This window comes from Pseudophryne corroboree, chromosome 2 (genome assembly GCF_028390025.1).
Source record: "Pseudophryne corroboree isolate aPseCor3 chromosome 2, aPseCor3.hap2, whole genome shotgun sequence".
NCBI lineage: Eukaryota > Metazoa > Chordata > Amphibia > Anura > Myobatrachidae > Pseudophryne > Pseudophryne corroboree.
The window spans coordinates 247,591,628-247,609,042 of NC_086445.1; the positions used below are offsets into that span (position 1 = coordinate 247,591,628).

Sequence of the window (17,415 nt, forward strand, 5' to 3'; positions counted from 1 at the left end):
TATATGTGTGTAGTTTGTATGTTCTTTTTATGTAATATTTTTGACTTCGACACTCTTCCACTGCACTAATGAATATAGGCTTGCTATATTTGGTGATAAATACGAGCCAAGGAAGTTTTCCTAGCTCTGTCTATGAGAATCCTCTGGACTTCAGGATATAAATTTCAAGAGCCACGACATCAAGACAGTCGATCCAGATATCTGTGATAACAAGAACCCTGCCTTAGTAGATCTGGGCGTAGAGGAAACAGAAATGGCATTCGACATTTTCTGCGGATCTGTGTACCACTGCCTTCTGGGCCAAGCCGTAGCTATTTAGAATCCTGGCATCTTTGCTGTATTTTCCTCACTATCCTGGGTAGCAGGATGATTTGAGAAAACACATAAGTGAAATGAAATTACCATTTAAAAAGACGTTCACAAAGATCACTCCCTGATCCTTTGTTCCTGACCCGATTATGGGTTCCTTGTTGTTCAGATGGGACTCCGTGAGATATATCTCTGGCCAACCCCACTTGTCTACCTGAGTCTGAAATGACTTTAGGGTGCAAAGCCCATTCGCTTACCTGAATTGGTGTATTGACTGAGAAAATCTGTACCTACAGCACCTGGTATTCCCAAGTGGTCTCCCATCCAAGAACGAACCAGGCCCAACACTGCTTAGCTTCCAACATCAGATGAGATTTGACATATCCAGTGTGACACAGCTGTAGATCTCTTCAGTGTAGGACTCCCGGAACGAACACTGCGGACAAGGCTGGAAGATGGAGTTCTGCACACTTTAGTATGTGACTTACCTCCTTCCTTGCTTGAATGTTGAGGTACACTACTGCCATTTCCTTGTCCTTGCGGATCTGGACTGGTTTTTCTTTAGGAGTGTCCCGTGCCTGCATCAGGACCCAGTATATGGCCTGAAGTGCTAACAGGTTTATTAGCAGGCAACTTTCTTCTGTGGTCCGTAGTCCCCGGAATTATATTCTTCCGGACAATGGCCGCCACAGCCCTGAAGATTGGCATTTTGTTGTCAGGACTTCCCAACCCGATATCCAAAAGGGTGTCCCCTGGTCTAGATGGAACGTCTGTAGCCCCCTGGCTACTGACTTTCTTACCTTTTCTGCCAGTACCACGTACTTGTTTGTGTATTGTCCATCTGGCCCACCTACACCACCTGGTATTCACAGGTGGTCTCCTATCAGAGAATTTAACCAGGCACAACACTGCTTAACTTCCAACATCAAATGAGATTGGGCATATCCAGTATGATGTGGCTGTAGATGGAAACAGATGCTGGAGAGGTCTTGAGTGGAATTGTGCGCACTCCACCATGTCTATTGTTGACACCATCAAACCCATCATTCGCATTGCTGCATGAATTGATATTGTTTGACTGTAACAACTCCCCTAACTTTACCTTGGATATCTTGTTCCGAGGTAACTAATTTCTGCAGACTTGAATTCAGTACAGCCCCACCGTGAGTCATCCGTTGTTACGGAACCCGAGATGATTTTGCCAATTTATGAACCACCCGTCCCTCTGCAGACAAGTTATTGTGTGTTGTAGATGACACAGAAACCTTTCCTGTATTTGTACCGGGATAAAAAGGTGGTCAAGGTATGGCAATTTTCTTATCCCCTGCTAGCGGAGATAAACTACCATAATCATTTTGGTAATTACTCTGGGGCTGTGGCTAACCCAAAAGGTAAGGCCTAAAACTGAAATGTTGCTGAAGGATGGTAAACCTTGAGATAACACTGATGGACAGTGCTATAGGAGCCTGAAGGTAAGATTCCTTACTTATCCAGGAATACTATGTAATCTACTGGCTCCCCACCAAACTATGGAGTGCCATGTCTCCATGTGAACGGTGGTACCCAAATTTATCTGTTTAGACTTTTTGAGATTGAGAATGGGGCGAAGGATCCTTTTTTTTTTTTTCAATCATAACATTTTATTTAAAATACAAGCAGTTACAGAGATGACAGTGAAGGTCCAATTGGTAGCAAACACATACCAAGAGAAACTGAGTAATTGATTTGATACATGTGTATATAATAATAAGAAAAAAAGAGGATGTGTGCATGCGCGCACACACACACACACACACACACACACACACACACACACACACACACACACCCCCACCCACACAAACATGCACACATGTATCATCAAATAAAACATCTCTGTATAAAAAAGGAAATGTACATGTAAAGTGGACCAAAACGATGCACCTGACAGGTAAACAATGATGATCTAACTATAAAGAGACTTTGTCAACTTACTGTACATATGCTCTTATAGAAAAGTAGAGAAAAGGTGCCTGGAAAGCTTGTTGAAAAACAACTATAAACATTTCTTAGAGAGAGACTATTAGCTGGGGGAATAGAGGAGAGTGAGGAGGAGTAGGAGAGGAGGGGTAACGGTGAAAGATGAAAAATGAAGGTCCCCAACATGTCGGGGTAAGAAAAAAAAAAAAAAAAGGGAGGAGAGAGTGGGAAAGGGGTCAAAACCTTAACTAAGACCTGGAAGAGGAGTATTGTGAAGCCTGTACCAAGGGAGCCATACGGAGTGGGCGAAGGATCCTTTTTGACCCAGGTTGCTTCCAGCAAATCCCTCGCCTACGCCTCTACCCGAGACAGGCTGAAACAGAAGAACCTTTGAGAAGGATGCTTCTAGAAGGGAAAGCATAACCTAGAGATACTGCTTCTTGCACCCATCTGTGCAAATTGAAGAAGTCAGCCCCCTCCTGGTTTGGAAACTGGCCCTCTTGGGGCTGTTACGTTCCTTTATGACCGACAAGGCCGAAACCGGACTCCTAGGTTTGGGGTTATATGTGGAAGGAAACGAGACCTTCTTGGAGTCTGTTTCTGACTCCAGAATAACTGTTAACTACTACCCAAGCAGATAATTCCAGCCAAGACAAAGTTTCCAGAACCTTCTTTGATTCTGAATCAGCTTTCCATGTATGTAAGCCAAACTGCTCTTCAAGAAGCTATTGTTATTGCTGATGCCCTAAGACATTAGTGTCTATATGAGCTATATGAGATTCTTGCTCCCTTGCAGGCGCTGAAAACCTGTCTTCCAATACCTCAGCCCAATGTACCTACAGCACCTGGTATTTCAAGGTGGTCTCCCCTCCCAGAACTAACCAGGTCCAACACTGCTTCGCTCCAGTGTGGTGTGGCTGTATATTGCAAGGTGAAGTCATGGCTGGCCTTATGACTGCCCCAGACAAAGACAATATGTTTTTTTTTTAAAACCATTCCTCTTTTGACGGTAGAGGCCATATAGATTTTTGCACTATCAATGACATGCATATATCTATTTTGGGAGGCACTTCCCTATTTTAAACAGTCCCCAGCTGGAAAAAGATATTGGAATCCCATTTACTGGGAATTCCATTTTATTGGGTGTAACCCAAACCTTTTCCCTGAATTTTGCCCTCGTGAGGAAGCCCTTTTTTTTGGGATGTTTAAACACAGGTGCCTTATTTTTATTCCAGGCTCTGCTGCCTCTATTAACAGACTAGCCTTTTCTGCTCTCATTTATTCAGCTTATTCATTTAGCTGATACTTTTTACCTGTTCTTCGTATGCTGAAGTAGAGTATATAGAGCTTTCATCGTCTGATGATTATCATGTGTAGCCTGTGAAGTTGATGATTTATTTACATTCGGTTCATCAGCTTGTCTTATTGGAGAAGCTGTTGGGGATATACCGTAGGTAGTGAGCTGTATGTATGGGTTAATAGTGCACCCTATTCCTGGTATTGAAGCTGTAAGAATTAACTTTTCAGCTAAACTGGACAAGGTCTGTGCAAACATCGCCCCATTGGGTCTATCTATACCTGATGTAGATCAGGGATGTAATATCCTAAACAGCAAACCATTTTACACATAAACCATCCTGTACCAGATCATAAAGGATAATACAGTTTTTGCCAACAACAATATATAAGTGTTGATGTTACTGTAAATGTACCCTTGTCACCTTTGCCGCTCTTTGACATGATAAATAATCAGCACTTTCACAGTGTACTACACAATTTGTGACTGTAACCACTTTACTTTCTAAAGTGATATCAAAGTGACCCTCCCATGCACCTGCATTCAGGATGAGAAGATCAACCGACAATCATTTATATTAAGTCAGTAATCACACTAGCAGTCAGTCACATGTTAGATATTAGTCATATGAGCATATTATCAACTACAAACACATTTCAAATTATGTAGGAGTACATATTAAGGAATTCTGTTGTATACAGATCTTTAACGTATTCAGACGCATTGCGAAGAAAACCGAAGTAATGTACAAAGACTCGTATGCAATAGGCACTAAAGTTAACTATTCATACTGACAAAAAGAAGATAGAAATTTAGTGCTGTATAACCTGAACTCAGTAGAGTGGGATACAGGGAGACTCACCCCACTTCCAGGATCGATCAATACGTTAGCGAACGCTGAGTGGATCCAGATGCTACTAGTGTACACTGCCGCTCCGGGAACTTTTAGTGAACACAGACGCACTGTGCAAGCAGACACACCGGTCATACCTCCTCGTGGTAGCGCTTAGTGTACACAGACGCAGCGGCCTATGCTGCAACCGAGACACCTCGTGGTAGCATCTGAGACGGAAGTGAGGCAATCAGTTCATGGCGGGAGACCGACGGAAACTGGTCATGAACTGGGGGGAGGGGCGACCAGGAGAGCGTCTGACCCCCCACTGCTGACATCAACCCTAGGGATCTCAGCCTCATGCTACTCCTGGTGCCTTATGATCCCTAAGGCCTAGCGCTGGAGCACCCGTGGTGGCGGCGCCCCAGCTACTGTTTGGTAGTCTCCTCCCAAAACAGTGCGGCTGTGTCTGTTATTCCTCTTCTAAGTGGAACCGATGCCTTACCTTCTCCCCGTGCTCCAGCCACAGCCTGGTAACGTCTGCTGGACTTGCTAGTATATCCGACACAGACGCCCGTCGAGACAGCACTTGTACCGTGGGTAAGCGTTGTTGCGACCCGGTGGAGAGTTGTTGGAGCGACTTTTTCCAATATGCGTGTAAGACGCTGTTAGGAAAGCACTCAGAAAACCTAGTAAGACTATAAAAATAAATTAATAAAGCTCAGGGCTGCCAAGCAACAGCAGCCCTGTGATCATGGTCCGGCTCCTGCCACACCAAACAAAAAACTGATTTGCCTGAGCCAGTGGGCGGGGAATATGGACGAGCCCGTTGCATCCTGAGAGGACTGAAAGCTTGTGATCGTTTGGTGCCAATCCACTGTCGCCCCATCATATCCCATTGTTATCCTGTGGATAACCTGTGGACCCTGCCGGAGAAATCTACATTATTTTTGCTTTCAACATAAATAAATGATGTCACAGATAGGAGAGTCGATGGATTTCTAAAAACAATTGGGCAATCATTAGACCAGCCATGGCTTCAGCCTGGATGGCGTAAGCAGTGGCAGCCTGTGCTGATGCACTGAAGGAGGATCTTTCAATGGCATGTAGAGAGCAAAACATCCATATTGCACATATCAAACAGGCAGCGATAAGCGGCCCTAGATATGGGTACAATTGCCTCTTAGGCATCAGCTTAAGCAGTAGCAGCTCGCAGAGCGGGTTGGCTATGTACATGTAAGCTGACTCAGAATCCACTAAGGTTCTGGAGTCTTATCCTTGTTTACTGGAGATATTCTTTTTGGTAAAGAATAAAACAGTATTTTGGAGTCAGAAGCAGACTCCAAGAAAGTGAAGTTCCTTTCACACATAAATTCAAGCCTAGTTTCCAGCTTTTCAGTCCTTTCGGAGTCGAGGAAAAGCAAAAGGAAAGGGATATGGCAAAGAGTCCCAATCCAACAAGTCTGGTAAGACTAAAAGGTATTGGGCTACTAGCGGACCGGTTTTCAAATCTGAAGACAAGCCATCAGCCTGATGGTGTGGGCCTCCACCTGGGGTACACAGGGTGGGAGGCTGACCTGTTCAATTTGCACAGACACAGATCTAGAAGCAGTCTACCACAGATACCTGGGTGCAAGAAGCGGTATCTCACGGTTATGATCTACAGCCACACCACACTGGACATGCCCAATCTTATCTGATCTTGGAAGCTAAGCAGTGTTGGTCCTGGTTACTACTTGGATGGTAAACCACCTGGGAATACCAGGTGCTGTAGGTGTTTTCAAGAAACACCCTCATTAAAAGTGGTACCAGACTGTCTTCAGGGGAAACGAAGACCAGGGCTTAGCAAGAGGCAGTTCAGGAGTTGCTTCAGTCAGGAGTGATAATTCCAGTTCCTCCTGCACAACGAGGACGAAGTTTTTATTCCAACCTGTTTTTAGTCCAGAAGCCAAATGGGTGGTTCCGGCCCATACCCAATCTCAAAATGCTGAACAAGTATTTGGGTGCCTCGGGTTTCATATGGAGAGTTTACGTTTAATTTTTTTGGCCAGCAGGAGGATTTTACGGTATCCCTGGATATCCAGGATGCTTATCTAAATGTGCCTATAGCACTGTTCCCTCAGGGCTATGTTGGGTTTGCTATTCTCCAGCATCATTTTCAGTTTCAGGTCCTACCATTTGGACTTGCCACAGCTCCCAGAGTATTCACCAAAATGATGGTGTTGATGGCATCTTATTGCCGTTTGCAGGGGATAAGGATTTTTAAAAATCCATACCTCGATGACTTATTAATTCTGACACAGTCTCAGGAATTGTTCCGTGTCATCTGTAACAGACAACAGCTTGTTACAGAGATATGGTTTGGCTCATAAATTGGGCAAAGTCGTCTCTGGTTCCGTCACAACGGATGACTCACTTGGGGGCTGTGCTGGAATTGGCTATTCAGAGAGTAATTTTACCTCTGAACAAAATATCTAAAATTCCCTTAAAGATTCAGGAGTTGCTACACAGTCAAATGGTATCCATTTATGTGGTAATGCGTGTAATGGGTTTGATGGTGTAGACATTCAACATGATGGAGTATATTCAGTTCCACTCGATACATCTGCAACGTCTGATTCTTTCCAAGTGGAAAGGTTTTTTCATCCGACAATAGAAGCGCAGATTATGGTCTCTCCTCTGGAAGTTAGGAGGTCAATAGCCTGGTGGCTACATACATCCTATCTGCACAAAGGAGGATCCTTTTGGATTTCTGATTGGGAAACTCTAACAATGGATGCCAGTCTGCAGGGCTGGGAAGAAGTGTCAGGAAGGAGTTGTTTCGAGGGGTAGTGTACCAAGGAAGAAAGTTGCCTGGCAATAAATATATTGGAACTTCGGTCCATATATATGGCATTTATTAAGGCAAAGAATATTCTTTCTTCTGATGAAACCAGTTTGAATCCACTCGGACATTGCAATGGCAGTAGCGTACCTTAACCATCAGGGAGGAACTCACAGCCAAAACACAATGAAGAAAGTGTAAATGCTGATTTACTTACAGGACTAAAATCAATACTCTAAAAATACACTCTATACACTTTAAAATCGAGCTGCTGCGGGCGCTGTATGCAATCCTTAACCTACGTACTTATTACTCAGTTAGCGTACAAAGTCCCGTACCATGTACGCACTTTGCGTACTAATGCCGCGACGGATGTACAAAGTATACGCAGTGCATACACACACAACGACACGCCGTGAGCACTATGCAGCTTCACGTGTGTCTGAAATACACTTACAAATCTAGCAGGGAAAGGAGACACGACACCAATTGTATTTAGGAAGTTGGGATCCGACCCGCCAACATATAATTGATAAAAGGGGGTTACAACAACGATACTATTACAATAACAGAAAAGAGGCTACAGTCAATGGTACATACGTTTGTTCGCCTGCGCTTCCCGGTCCGGTCCTCAGTCATCAAGGTAGATGACCTTCAGAGATTTTGAGTGACCGGGCCTGCAGCTGGCTTTTTATACATTTGTCCAAAACCTAATACAATGGGAACTGTAATCTCTTTGTCCATTGGTCACAGGGATGGTCGGTTACAGTACAGGAGAGGTCATAGGTCAGTTTGAATAGGTGGGCGATGTCTGGTCCAGGTGCACTTGCAGATGTTCTCCTCTGGGCTCCCGCCGAATATCAGGAGTACGGTAAATACAGTTAATATTAATATTCTGCTTCTGCGCATAACTATGCGCAGGAGTGTGCAATCTTCTGCAAACCAACACCGGAATATTGCTCTTAAAATACCCTACAGCTGGATACCAAACACCACCTTATAACCTAGTTCTGTCCCCTCCTATCCTGTAAAGGTGAATCCCTTTGTTGCTGTACCATTTAAACAAATATAAATCGCTGGGTGCGGTGCATGTGGGCTATGTGTACATTGTGCATTATGTGGATTAAATATGTAATGTGTTTTTATGGCTTATCCATGCGATCACAAATACTACCGTAATTACTCATACCACGCACTAATACGTAGGACCGCGGGAGCGATCATACTCTAATTGCGAATATGTGCACGCACGGCAGAACAAGTACTCGCACGGAGGCCATCTGTGTGTAGTTTGTACGTGATGTGTGTACTGAAATATTTTCGAATTCGACAGTCCACCATTTGGCAGTCATCAATAACTGCCACACTTTACTACTAAACAGAAAATATTATCTACACAATATATAAGTTTGGATGATCGGGGGAGAGTAGTAGGTGGGAAATGTGTAACCTAGTGGGATAGTAAAAAGCATGTATGTATGAATCAATGTCTGAGGGGCATGTATCATCGTGCCGTATATGTTCTAAATAAGCTTCGAGGTATTGCGAAGTATACATTAAATCCTTCTCATCCCGTATTAAGGGCCTGTACTTGGGCAAACAAACACTACCGAGCTTCGTTCGGGCAAGGGCTTTTAGTCCATTGCCTCTTCAGTTTCTAGTACCAACAAATGGGGAGCACATTTAGTTGATGATACATGGAGGGAGAACATATGTGAGTGCTAGTAAATGTGGATAACACCTGTCGACTATGTCTGCCATTAACTGGAGGTTGCGGAGATGAAGATATGACACACATATACATATATATATATATATATATATATATATATATATACACACACAGGGGGGTGGGGGATATAGCGACCAATGGTGTCTTTAGAGAGATTCAATAAAAGTAAGTAGATCTAAAAATATATATATACATATAAAATATGATAAAAGAATAATCAAAATGAGTAGATCTAATAAATTTATTAACACATTAACAAATAAAAAATGGATTAACAACTATGATAAAATTGAGCAGCAAATCTCTTAAAAAATGGGATAAAAACAGTATACACAATACAATATAATACCAGTTAAAATATGTAAAAAGATTTTAGCTTAACTTGGTATGAGGTCACTGCCAGGTTGCCCAACACGTTTCGTCATTCAGACTTCATCAACCCCTTGATGAAGTCTGAATGACGAAACGCGTTGGACAACCTGGCAGTGACCTCACACAAAGTTAAGCTAAAATCTTTTTACATATTTTAACTGATATTATATTGTATTGTGTATACTGTTTTTATCAAATCAGAGGCTGCGTGCTCTGCCCTATCTATGAGGTGTCTCTTGATGATGTGTTCATAGTGGGTATGAGTATAAGGAGTCTGAGCAATGCGGTGAACGTCTTTCATTTTGTCGTGGGTTATGGTCATGATCAATATAACACAATCCCTCAGAGCTCGGAGTAAGCCACTTGTACGCTTTCCTCCCACATATGAAATAGGCATCATCTGGGAGAACATAGCGGACAAAATGTAACATCACCATATTGCAAACCTTCCAGGTAAAGAAACGAATCCCTAGTTCTCTCATTTGCTCAGTACAAGTATCGGGCTGGATGATATGGGCACAATACCCTGGCGATACTTTTCCAACCCACATGGTCTTGCTCCCACGTGTATACCTATACTGAAAATACCTCCCACTGTTGGCTATCTTGCGTACAAGTTCAGAGTCAATAGGTATCCTATCAGCTCTGTGTGAAAAAGTCATTGTCTGGTTATTCCAAGTTACTTCCCAATTTCCTGGTTTTCAGAAATTGGAAATATTAAAACACAACAGGGACCTATCTATGTTGTACTGGTGGAGCTTCAAGCTAGGGGGCCTAGATATATTGAATTTCTTGTCCACCGTTCTTCCACCCCGTAATTCGAGTACCTCATCTATTGCTAAAGGGTATGGTACTAAACCTGACTTACTCTGTCCTTAAGGTACCTGTGAGCACACCCAACATTCTGTCTGGTTTAAGACCTTACCCACTAATGAGTGGTAATCACTCAACGGATGTCGGTCCATGTCGATATTAATGTTGGACTGACATCTCTGGATGCACCCATCTTCGACTATGTTCTCACAATTCTTACAAATACAATATTCATCAGACAATAACCCTTCACATTGCCTCCGAGCTTCATGGCTACCAGAGCGCTTACTGATACCAGCCTTTACTCGAGTGATGTGCAGCTCCTAAGATCCTACAAATTCGTACTCGCCATCAGAACCCATTCCATATCCTTGCTCGACCTCTCTAGGACCCTCACCAAAACAAATTGTCCTGAGCAGAAACAATATTACTAGCAGAACCCGAAACGCAGTCTCTTGTGATAGATCCATTTCGTTAGGGGAAAGAAGGAAAATAAGGAGGAGAAAAGAATGGAAAATGCAGGGGGGGTGTGAAAAAAGAAAATAGGATTTTGATAACCTACCGGTAAATCCTTTTCTCCTAGTCCGTAGAGGATGCTGGGGACGACATCAAGACCATGGGGTATAGACGGGATCCGCAGGAGACATGGGCACTCTAAAGACTTTTCATTGGGTGTGAACTGGCTCCTCCCTCTATGCCCCTCCTCCAGACCTCAGTTGTAGGAACTGTGCCCAGGGAGACTGACATTTCGAGGAAAGGAATTACTTAACTAGTGGTGAGATACCTACCAACTCACACCCTCAACCATGCCGCACACATGGCATTCAACATAACACATGCCAACAGGCATGAACTAATTGCAGCAACATGCTGAAACCAAGATAACACAACTTGTGTAACTCTAATAACTAAACTGCAGGTAAAGTACACACTGGGACGGGCGCCCAGCATCCTCTACGGACTAGGAGAAAAGGATTTACCGGTAGGTTATCAAAATCCTATTTTCTCATACATCATAGAGGATGCTGGGGATGACATCAAGACCATGGGGTCTATACCAAAGCTCCAGTACGGGCGGGAGAGTGCGGATGACCCTGCAGCACCGATTGACCAAACTTTAGGTCCTCATCGGCCAAGGTATCAAACTTGTAGAATTTTGCAAATGTGTTTGACCCTGACCAAGTAGCTGCTCGGCAAATTTGTAATGCCGAGACCCCCCGGGCAGCCGCCCAAGAGGAGCCCACCTTCCTAGTAGAATGGGCCTTCATCGACATCGGTAACGGCAATCCAGCCGTAGAATGAGCTTGCTGAATCGTACCTCTGATCCAGCGCGCAATAGTTTGCTTGGAAGCAGGACACCCAATCTTGTGGAGCATAAAGGAAAAACAAAACCTCTGTTTTCCGTATTCGAGCTGTTCTAGCGACATAAATCTTCAAAGCTCTAACCACATCTAGAGACTTTGATTCAGCGAACGTGTCAGTAGCAACTGGCACCACAATAGGTTGGTTTATGTGGAAAGAGGAAACCACCTTTGGAAGAAAATGTTGACGAGTTCTCAACTCTGCCCTATCTTCATGGAAGATCAGGTAAGGGCTCTTGTGGGACAAGGCCCCCAATTCAGACACCCGCCTTGCGGATGCCAACGCCAAAAGCATCACCACTTTCCAAGTGAGAAACTTCAACTCTATTTCTTGTAGAGGCTCAAACCAACCCGATTGAAGGAACTGCAACACCACATTAAGGTCCCATGGTGCCACTGGAGGCACAAATGGAGGCTGGATGTGCAGAACCCCTTTCACGAACGCCTGAACTTCTGGAAAGGAGGCCAATTGTTTTTGAAAGAAAACTTATAAGGCCAAAATCTGGACCTTGATTGACCCCAATCTAAGGCCCGCATCCACACCAGCCTGCAGAAAATGGAGAAAACGTCCCAACTCAAACTTTTCCGTAGGAGCCTTCTTGGATTCACACCAAGGCCAATATTTACTAAGAATTCGAGTTTGTCCGTTTTGTGTTTTTTTTTCTAAGTCCTAATCCGGGAATTCACTAAGCACCAATCTCGGCAGTGTTTGGTCTATTCGTAATGGTTTGAATGACAACGTTCAGAAATACGAATGAATAGACCATCGGTCAAACGCGGCTGTTATTACATAGAATACGGGAATTCACTATTCATTCGTATTTGGGTGTTAGTCTGTGAGTGCTCAAATGCGGTCGTATTTTTTTGCGATTCGTTAAAAAAAAGCGGCAAAAAAATAGACCTGCTTTTTTCAGGCGTGTTTACATGTGTTGCAAATAAAAAATCACTCACAACTGAATTAGGATGCCTATAAAAGGATACACCTACACTCAGAAATGGCAGCAGGACTGTGGGCCAGTGATCTTTTGTGTGCTGTGGGATTCCTCAGACTCAGACATCAGCCTGTAAGTACCCAGGGCCAAGAAACTGAACATGGTCAGCAGGTTGTACAGGTTCCATGGAGGCTGCGCAGGCCTCGTTTTTTTAGGGGGCATTTAAACTTGAACGCATTGTCCGATGATAAGGTCATACAAATGTTCCATCTAAATCGTAACAACCTTTTCCGTCTATATGACCTTGTCAAACTGGGCCTAGACCCTGAGACAGCACGCTCTCGCTCTGTCTCAGGCCTGCACAAACTCCTGGCTGTGTTGCACTTTCTGGCTACTGGCAGCTTTCAGGCTGTGTCTGGGGATGTCAGAGGAATCTCACAGCCCTCATTTTCCAGAATCTTAACACAGGTGATGTATACCTAACTACCTCTTCTGTTTTGTGTTTGTTTTAATTTCTCGGTGGCCAGTTCTGTCCTAAAATCTCATGTTTATTGTTCTTTAAAATATACACACAGGTGTTGTCTGTTTTGCAGCCCCACATCGAGGCCTCAATCTGCTTCCTTACCCAGGAGTCTCAGTGGCATGCCGTCAGGGTAGATTTCTAAGAGCTGGCTGGCATGCCCAATGTGCTTGGAGCCATAGATTGCACACACATTCAGCTGAGACCACCTAGGGGCAGGCAGCACATATATACAAATCGCCATTTCGAACACTCCACAAATGTGCAGGTGGTTTGTGATGCAAATCTCAAAATAATGAGTGTTGTTGCTGGTTACCCTGGGGGCTGCCATGACTCCTTCATCCTCAGTCAGTCATCCCTCTTTGATAAGTTTGAGGACGGACAAATGCCAGATGGATGGCTGCTGGGTATGTAATTTGATATGTGTAGGCCTGCGTATACTTTGTCCAAATACAGGTGCAGATGTATTAACCTGTAGAAGGCATAAGGAAGTGAGAAACCAGTGATCTGTGCAAGGTGATAAAGGCACCAGCCAATCAGCTCCAATATGTAAATGAACATTTAGGAACAGATTGTCTGCTGCCTTTATTACCTTGCACATATCACTGGTTTTTCACTTCCTTATGCCTTTTACAGGTTAATACATCTGCCCCACAGTGTGTTACTTATGTGTTGCTGTATCTTAACATGAATCACGTTACTATATCTGTCTTTTAGGTGATGGAGGATATGGCTGTTTCTCTTGGCTTCTAACTCCATTGTCCCGACCTGATACCCCTGCTGAACACAATTACAATCATGCACATAAGTCCACGCGGAATGTGATAGAAAGATGTTTTGGTGTGCTGAAATCTAGGTTTCGGTGTCTGGATAAGTCTGGTGGCCTTTTGTTGTACAGTCCCTCCAAGGTGACTCAAATTGTGTTCTGCTGCTGCTTTCTTCATAACATGTGTTTGCAACAACATCTGCCACATGTTGAGGAGGAGGAGGAGGAAGAAAGCAGCCAGCAAGCAGAGGAATTAGAGACATCTGTTGATACTTGGAGTACAGATGTAGGGAGGCAGGTTAGGCAAGAGATCATCACTCGCTATTTCTAAGGTAAGTTTGGTTTGGTTATTTCATTTGTTGTGTAATCATAAATAGATGTTTTGGCATTTTTTTTGCCAAAACCATTACTCAGAATGTGTCTGTCTCCTTGACACATACAAACATACCCTCGCTTTATGAAAAACAAATGTCGCATGTGTATTGTATGTATTTTTAAACTCAAAACAACAGATTATGAGTGGCATGCATTAAGTCTGGATAAGTGATCATAAACTTGCAGTGCTAATTTCTTACAAGCCCACATAATCCATTAAGTATTTCACTTTATCATTGTGTGTAACGTCCTAATGCACAGGTTCACAAACTCAGCCCTCAGGACCACACACAGTGCATGTTTTTCAAGTAACCCAGTAGAAGCACAGATGTATGAATTACTCACATACATATGTTAAAAGGTTCACAGGTGGAGCTAATTATGTCACTTGTGATTCTGTGAGGAGACCTGCAAAACATGCACTGTGTGGGTTCCTGAGGGCCGAGTTTGAGAACCTGTGTTCCCAAAAAACACTCCTCAACATATAATATGTTAGCCTTGAGGAATACATGTGTCCCTATGTGTGATGCACCATCATATTTAAGACACACAAACTTACTGTAATCAGGAATAATTTATTTCCTAATGTTTGATGCAGTAAACTTGATGATGTGTAAGTAAATACAGTTTGCCACATATATACATAATTATACACATTCTTTGATTTTTGTTGTAAAAGTACATATTTGTTTGTTTCAGCATCATGTGTAATAACATTCTTACTAATTTTTAACACACACAAACATGTCCCAACAATACTGACATTCATTTTGTCAATGTTTTAAAAAAAAAACCAAAGCCAACATATTAAAAGCTTTTTACGCAACTCAATTGTGTTCTTCTTGTAATGTTGTATAGAGAAGAAAGGTAAAATATGTATCAATAACATTGTAATTTGGATTGTCTGCAGGAAAAGAGAATGATTGGAATCTAGAAAGAGTAATGATTAGAAAAAAATCAAGTGGTCTGTTTACTTCCTGCTAAAGACATTCTGCCTGGCTGCCAATTATTGTGTCTGCAGGGAAAGAGAATGATTGGAATCTAGAAAGAGTAAATGATTAGAAAAAAATCAAGTGGTCAGTTTACTTCCGGCTAAAGACATTCTGCCTGGCTGCCAATTATTGTGTCTGCAGGAAAAGAGAATGATTGGAATCTAGAAAGAGTAATTATTAGAAAAAATCAAGTCGTCAGTTTACTTCCTGCTAACATGTATGTGCGGCTCCATCAACATTTCCCTCCTCCAATACAAAAAAAAATGGTAAAGAATAAATGTGCGTACAAATTTTATGTTGTTGTTTGTACCACTTATAATTAATGATGTTGTAAAATTTGTCAAGGAGCTAAGTGTTATATATTTTTTGCCAAAAATACACTTACTATTTTGAGTTACTTATCACAAATGTCTAACTTGTATTTTTTTCACGTTTTTCTTGGTGGCTGCTTGTCCTGCCCTTTGCTTTTAGCACTGTCATGTTGTCGTGCTCTGGTGGAGCGTCTTGGTGGTGATGAGACTGGCGTGATATTTGGAGTAGTCGTACCAGAACTGCTGCTTGTTTGCTGTTGGTGCATGCATCTGAGTGTTTCATTCAGGTTAGTGAGGGTGGCATTGAGTTCACGTGTAGCAGCATTTTGATTGTCTACTATTCGGAATAAACTTTCATTAATCTTTTGATTGTTTTGAAAAATGTTTATATAACTTTGCTGTTGTCTGTGCTGTTCTTCCATTAGTCTGTGCTGTTCTTCCATTATGCACTATAAGTTGCCCATGACCTGTGTAATGTCTGTACGCATGAGTTCCATGGTATTGCCTATTCTGGTTGTTTGTTCATTTTGTCTACTCAGATTTCTTGATATTCTTCTGAGGTGAGATGGTAGGCTTGCAAACATTTGTGTCTGCTTACGCAGGCAATCTTCATTAGTGGCCTGCTGTCTAGCCCAAATGGACCAAAACACCTGATCAGGGCCTTGTGTTCCTGGTGTTGTTGGTCTGTGTTGTGGTGGTGGTGTGCTTTGCTGTGGTGGTGTACTCACAGGTGCTGGGGGGCTCATTCCCTGCCTTAATGGCTGCATTTCTAAGATGTTTGTCTCCTCCATGTCACTGTGTTGCTGTTGTTGCGGAGGGATGCTGTTCCCAGGACTAGAAGCTGAAATGTTAAACAAATCTCCGTTAGCTATCCATATGTTTGAGAAATGTAAATTTATCACTACACATGGAACACATGTCATTCACTGTTGCTTACAACTATTCTGCCTAGCAAAATCATCACTCATAGCTTAAATACATACATATGCCTGTTTGTGGCAAATGTGTCTGGTTACTTAATTGTGAAAGCAAACACTTTAGTTTTATTGTAGCTCACACATACTCCACCATAAAAACACATTGGAATACATAATGTGTTACCTTATAGCTTTGTTCAAACAAACATAGTAATGTTTTTATATGTATTTTGCAATGTTACCTCAAACACACATGTGAAATTTTGAAAAACAACCTTACTTTTTGCAATAAAAAAAAACATGATTTTTGTTGCAGCATCTTACACACAATGTCATACTGTATGGCTCAAGTGGACATACATATCTTTACTGGATGTGGACAAGGCCATTTAGCTTGGATTCCATTTCAGCTTTTACTTACTGCGGTAAGTATTTAATTTTTTGATGTGTTTTGACTTAATGCGGTTATGAAATATTTTGATAACGTTCTGAAATTTTACTCATTTATTTCAGTTTGATACTCACAATCAAGATGAGGGGAGTGTGGATGACGTCTTGGAGGTGTGTCCAAAATTTGGAGTGGGGGGACAGAACATACGGACGATAATCTTCGTGGCAGGGTAGCCTGCTGTGTTTGGGCCGGGACATACGACCTTGCTTTCTTTTCAGCCACAGTTTTTTTGTGGTGATGTCTTACAGAAGTGCCACTTCTGCTGCTCCATACTTCTTTTGATGGACCTTTTAATGAAAGTGCAATTTTGTTATGGCCATTCCTTTACAAGCATACCCTATACTACAATGGACACTTTACCTGCTTCGGCAGCATCATCATCACCAGATGTGATAGGAGTTACTGGCCGACGAGTAGTACTGCTTTTTTCTAACACTGTATAAAATAAAATAAAATTTTTTTTTCATGCTATTGTGTATACATCCACCCATTATGCTTATAAACATTTATTCTTTTAGAAATGCTTGGTTTGTTTTTTTAAAAAACATAAGGACCGGAAAAACAAAAATAAAAATAAAAAAACAATAAACATTGTCCAATAGACATATGCACTATGGCAACATCAACACAGGAAAACATGTACAGGACACTG

General features: G+C 42.4%; 2 pseudogenes; one reads left to right on the plus strand and one right to left on the minus strand.

Moving 5' to 3' along the window:
• Positions 1-596: 596 nt before the first annotated feature.
• Positions 597-715, minus strand: LOC135052019 (5S ribosomal RNA; annotated as a pseudogene).
• A 5,340-nt stretch (positions 716-6,055) lies between these two features.
• Positions 6,056-6,174, plus strand: LOC135052703 (5S ribosomal RNA; annotated as a pseudogene).
• Positions 6,175-17,415: the final 11,241 nt, after the last annotated feature.